We start from the raw sequence: 6,000 nt of genomic DNA, 5'->3' as shown, positions 1-6,000 counted from the left end.
TATCTGGAAAATGATTCAATTCGATGTTTAGAGTGGCCAGCAAGTAGCCTAGATCTAATCCATGTTAAACTTCCATAGGACGAGCTGTCCCACATTAATAAGAGACGACCTGCTTTTTCAAAAACGCTCCAAGACTTGAAGTTTCCAAAGAGATCGTGAGAAAGAAGTTTAGTCTGAGTGAGGAATTTGAAAACATTGTTCTGGAATATATTCAAAAGCATTTGATGACAGAAAATACCGTTCAATTTGAAGAATGCGTGCTCCACATTCACAAAAACGATTCCTAAATTTTGGGGGCCGTCAACCAGAGACTAGGATTTAAGTTTTTGCTCACCTTTGCGTTTTGGGGGCTAATGTGAGTGATGTAATGTAATTTTAGTACGCTATTCTCTATTTAACTTATACCTTTTGAAATAAGTATTTTAAACCCTGTTATTGTTACTTTATATAAATGTAACTCTCTAGTTATAAAATCGATGACCTTTAAAAAGCTTAACTAAAATGGTAGATGTTTATATAAATGAAATTATTAATAAACGGATATTATATATAATAAACTCCATACAAATATAAATAATATTTGATCGATCTGACGCATAGTTTAGCGTGAACTTTACTAATTACTTAGGAGATATAAAATAGGACATTACTGGGTTAAATAATCTCGCTGCAAGTTATAACAATCTCATTTCTAAACTTAGCTCCTCTCTTGAGCATAACTTATATATATATATATATATATCTTTCTCTGCCTTCATTGGGTTAATTCACTTGAATTTAAATGTTTAATTAAATATAAATAAATAAATGTATACATTTAATAAATTTTAATTAATTCAAAATCTTCAATAAGTATGAGGTAACGTTTAATATTATTTAAAAAATATGATCGATTGTGTTGCAAGTTTGTAGAGATATTTTAGGTGTTTTTTATGTGTCCGTTTGTGAAGGATTTTTTTGCTATGAATATAAATAATGTGGCGATTCTACATTCTCAATGACTCCTTTACGTTTATAAACCTAGTTGACTGTCAAAACTAGGGTATTAAGAAATTAATACTATTTGGGCTAGTGCTATTATACTATTTTTTTAAGTTCGCAGCCCTTGGTACACTTTGGGAACTGATCTTCCCATACTGACTGTGAGATCTAATCGGGTGGCAGTTATTAGGATAACCGCTTTCTGAATCAGAATTATGGATCCCATAGAGAGAGTTAGATGTGGTGGTTAAAGTTGAGACTAGTTAGTGACAAATCCTCAATTCGAGTCCAGCATTAAAATCCAGTAATAAAATGGAAAAAGTAAAGTATGAGCTTGCACTCTCTGCACACGATACCTAATTGTTCATAACCCTTCCTGAAAAAATTTGGCGATTACTACAATTACTTTTATAATTACGGGTCTACTCCAAGCACTGATAGTATCATCTAATGTATACAACTAATCTTCCACTTGTCTCAGCTATTTCCTTTACTGAGTTCCCGGTACTTTCATTTTAGATAAACAGTTAACAGAATAAAAGTGTCGGACACCGCAATATTCATGATGCACACAAATTAGGCTGCATTGTTATGAGAAATGATTCCTGGCTAGTACTATGATCCTAATGGTTAATGCTGTGATTTTACTGTAAGAGCTGGAAAACGTGACTCAGTCGACTGTAGAGTTAATCCGTTGTTGGGACTACCACCTCACGGCTTATGAACTTGCCTCACCCTAGTACTATGCTCCCGAGAGCATGCTCCCTGCTGGACCACGGGCTATCCTGTACACTCGAACCAATTCTCCATAGCTGGAGGACTTTCTCTATCCACCATCTTAGAGACGTTTTACTCTGTGTCTCGGGATCTTTTAAAGAAACAGACGTCACTTGTATTTGGGCGTCTTTAGGGACAGAAAAGGCTACCTTGCCTAAACCATGTTGTAGGGCTTACAATACCGAAGTAAAATCTGAATGCCGGTATTTGATATTTGAAATTTGAAATATCGGGATACCGGTATTAAAACCGGTATTATTAATAAAAAATTTACTAGTTATATTTTTACTTACATCAGATATTATATTGACTTGTTAACAAATAATTGCTGAAATCTAATAAATATTGTTCTGAAATGAGTAGATATTATTAATTTTATTACATAGAGAGTAGGAATAGATAGATAAAAAAATCGTGCAAATAAAAAAAGTACATATTAAATTTTATGTTATATTTTACATATAATAGGCTCGCATGGCATTATGTAATTAAAGAAGCGAAAAATATAATTAATTGAAAGTATTTATGAAACAATATTAATATCTTGCGTTTTGTTTATTAAAGTATGCTCTTAAAAAACATAAACAATCAATCGTTTCATCATCAAGCGAGGACCGAATTTTCGTACAAATATAACCAGCCGCTGAAAAAGCTCTTTCTGATTCTACACTTGTCGGCACTATTGTCATTAAGAAATCATACACATTTTGTAAATACGTTCCTTTGGTTCCTGTTTTTTCAAAAAAAGTAATTTCATCTTTTTTGTTCCAGACGGAATTTTTTTAAACGCAGGCACGGGTGAAGTATTTAGTGTTTCGTCTATTGCTGCCTGTAGTTTTCTCTTTAATGCGTTTACGTTTACCTTGTCAGATTCTAATATTGTTTCGTTACTAATTTGAAAAGATATTGGAAGGGATGTTTCTTGCACAACTTCCATATCTTCTGTATCTTCTAGATTTTCATGTGTGAGCCGTTTTGTTAAGCTTACAATTTTTTTAATGATTGTAAATTTGGATATGCGTTTAAATACTTCTACAACATCTTGTGAGCCTTTTTGCAGATACTGAAGGATTTGTGATAATTCAGTTCGTCGCAGTAAAATTCGAGATTTTAATGCTTCCAATAATTCTAATGCAATTGTAGATTTTTGCTGGAAAGAGTATTTAACATAAATGTCAAAGAAGCGTCAGCCGTCAAAAGATTTGCATCTTTTCGGCATAATGCATCTACTGTTAATTTTACAGGAGTAAGAGCAGCAATAATTGAAGATAATAAATTAAATTCTTTATCTGAAAAATGATAAATTGTGTATAAATTCAATTTTTATCAACCAATGTAATACAAAAATACCGGTATTTTTACATAAATACCGGTTTTTAAATACAGACAAAAATCGTCCGGGATTCCGGTATTCGGGATCCCGAGATCCTGGTATTGTAAGGCCTACCATGTTGTTGATGATGATGACAACTGGAAGCCTTATATTGAACAAAGAGCAGGGTGGTATAGTTTTACAACAATTACCCTTCCGCATCACTTGTCCTTATTATGCAGGATGGATTCGAGGATCTTTGCTCAGAAATGACTCATTTTCATCGGGATCCATGACTTTCATACGGTCTTTCTTGCGCAACTATCAAACGGGCTGCTCAATTCCCTTAGACTCAAAAAAGAGCCTGGCCTATTACAGCTACTCGTCTAGTCTGGCTTAGTTTTCGATTTCATCGCGAAAGTTTCTAAACAGTAAGTCCCATGGAACTGTTTAGCCTTCCATATCCTGCAGACCCTTTGCATCTTACAATTACTGTTTTATGAGGTTCAACCAGTTTTACTTGTGTAATTGTAGCATTGTATCAAAAAAATAATTATATTTGGCAACTTCCAATACAAATTAACTATTCTACAACCCAAATACTCTTTCTCAAAATTTAAATAACTACCAAATAATGCTAAATTTGTGCAGTCCTCCAACAGTAAACTGTGGACTACTATAAAGGGTTCCAATTTGCAACGACTCTAAATTATTCAATGAAAAAGTCTTTCACCGGGCTGATCAATGCCCTAAACAATGTTTTTCATCATTTCAATATTCCGTTTGTTCTGAAATCCCTTTACTTTAAATTCCACATCAACTGGTTCGTCTACTAATCTGATTTGCTGATCACCTATCCACTGTTCTCCAATATCTAACAATCCTGAAGTTCGAAATGGCCTAGTTATTTGACCGATTTAAAGCTAAGTAATTAGAGCATTTCGGGATATGGGCTGAGCATTGCATCTCTTCTATCAATGCAATAAACTAATTTGTTTTCATTCGACATTTTTCTCAGAATATGTATTGCACAGATTTGAATCAAAAAATATAAAAGGCAACATCTGAGCTTTTTGTTAAATTTATTTTTAATTTGCTAAGATATGATTTACGTTTTGTTTTTTTTTTTTTACATGTATTTCCATTTATTTATTTATTTTGTTTTAAAATGATATTAACGTAAAAAAGCCATATGTATGAGATCTCTATGGCAGGGACTTTTGCGAAAAGTGTATATCTGGCAACTTTTCAACAATAAGGTTATGGACAAATTCGGTGAACCGATAGAACCATTTAAAAGAACCAATTTGTTCAGTATTTTGGAATTTTTCCCAAAACAGTTCTTTCAATTTTCTTTTAATTAGTTGCATATAGCTCTGTAACTTTTATTCAAACCATTTTTCTATGAAAATTGATTAATGATACTTCTAAGACAGGGATGGCGAACCTCTTTTTGAGATGTGGGTCAAATTTTGTTCACTTTTTTATTTTAGTACTAGCTCTTGGGTTACTAATGTCCATTTGGACAAGAGTTAAGTTTAAAAATGTTAAACTGAATATTTGCAAAACTAAACATCTTTAAAATTCAGTTGGCTTAACGGGTAAAACGGGACGAAACAAGTGCTATGGAAGTCTCTTTTTACAAACATAACTGAACAAAACCTTACAAAAGTGTGTTTTATCTGAAGAAAAATCTAAATATGGTTATTTGCTTTGGGTTGTCGATTTTTTTTAACAAACAAAATATGAGTAAAATTATACATTTTATTTGATATTTTGTAAACATTTTTGCTTTATTTCAAATACTACAAAAGCATTTGTCGTCATTTGCGTTTTAGAACTATAATGATCAAACTAAAGGTTATAGATAGCATTTAAATTGCTTTTGTATCAATGTGTGATTGAAAAAAATACAAATAGAATATAAATTATCCACACAATTAGAAAATCTAAATCAACCCGCTTAAAAAAACAAATGGTTGCCTAGCAATTGTGGGTCAGTGAAAAAGCTTGCGCGGGTCAGTGTGTGACCCGCGGGTCATAGGTTCGCCATCACTGTTCTTAGAGAAAAAATTATAATATTTCTTCTAAGGTTATTAGAAATCAAAATGACTCAAACTTCATGGAGTTGAAAGAAAATTTGGTTTAATACTTTGAGAATAGTAAGTGAGAGAAAGTCTTGCGAGTCTTCAATCCCGATCAATTTTTTAGAAAATAAAAACAGATAGAAACCTACTCAAATTAATTAAATTAAAGGACTTCTTCGTGGTGGAGATTTGAGGAGTCGCATGTTTATTTCTTCTAATTTCCATACTTATTGACTGAGTCTCTTATTCACTTTGATTTTATTAAGAAAGTTTTCGGTAATAGATAATAATAATCTATGGATGGATATAAATTATTGTTTCCATCACTTTATCTGTTGGTGGAGTAATTAATTATTATGTTGGATAAGAGCTTTAAATATGGAGAACAGAAGTGCAGTAAGGGTGGAGAGAGTAAAACATTAATGGTTGACGTAGTTAGACGAGATGTAGAGGGTGGCAAAACTTAGACGATGAAGAAGACAATGTCTGCTTTGGTCGGACTGGATGGGGTCGCACTATATTCTGGGCGCTCCATTACAGAATCAACTACAGTCTGTCCCCTACTACTATACTACTCTAATTGATATTAAGAGAAGCCAGCGAAAAGACATAAAACACTGCTATCTATAGTGCAAGTACCGTATACTAAAAACCAAATCAAACAATCTTTTTGTTATTATTTGCTTCCATCTGTAAGAAGAATGATTATTTTTGTGCGCATATTTCGAAATTATGTTCTAACCAAAAAAGTTGGTGACGTTTTAAAACCTCTTTGGTACAAAAAAAAAAAAAAAGAATGATATTAGGAAATCTTGTGAGGATTTTAATATAGTAACTGCGATA

Source organism: Rhodnius prolixus, unplaced genomic scaffold (genome assembly GCF_049639745.1).
Source record: "Rhodnius prolixus isolate KJV_2025 unplaced genomic scaffold, Rpr scaffold_4, whole genome shotgun sequence".
In the NCBI taxonomy this organism is placed as follows: domain Eukaryota; kingdom Metazoa; phylum Arthropoda; class Insecta; order Hemiptera; family Reduviidae; genus Rhodnius; species Rhodnius prolixus.
The sequence above is the reverse complement of the archived record's forward strand: the minus strand, read 5'-3'. Positions refer to the sequence as shown.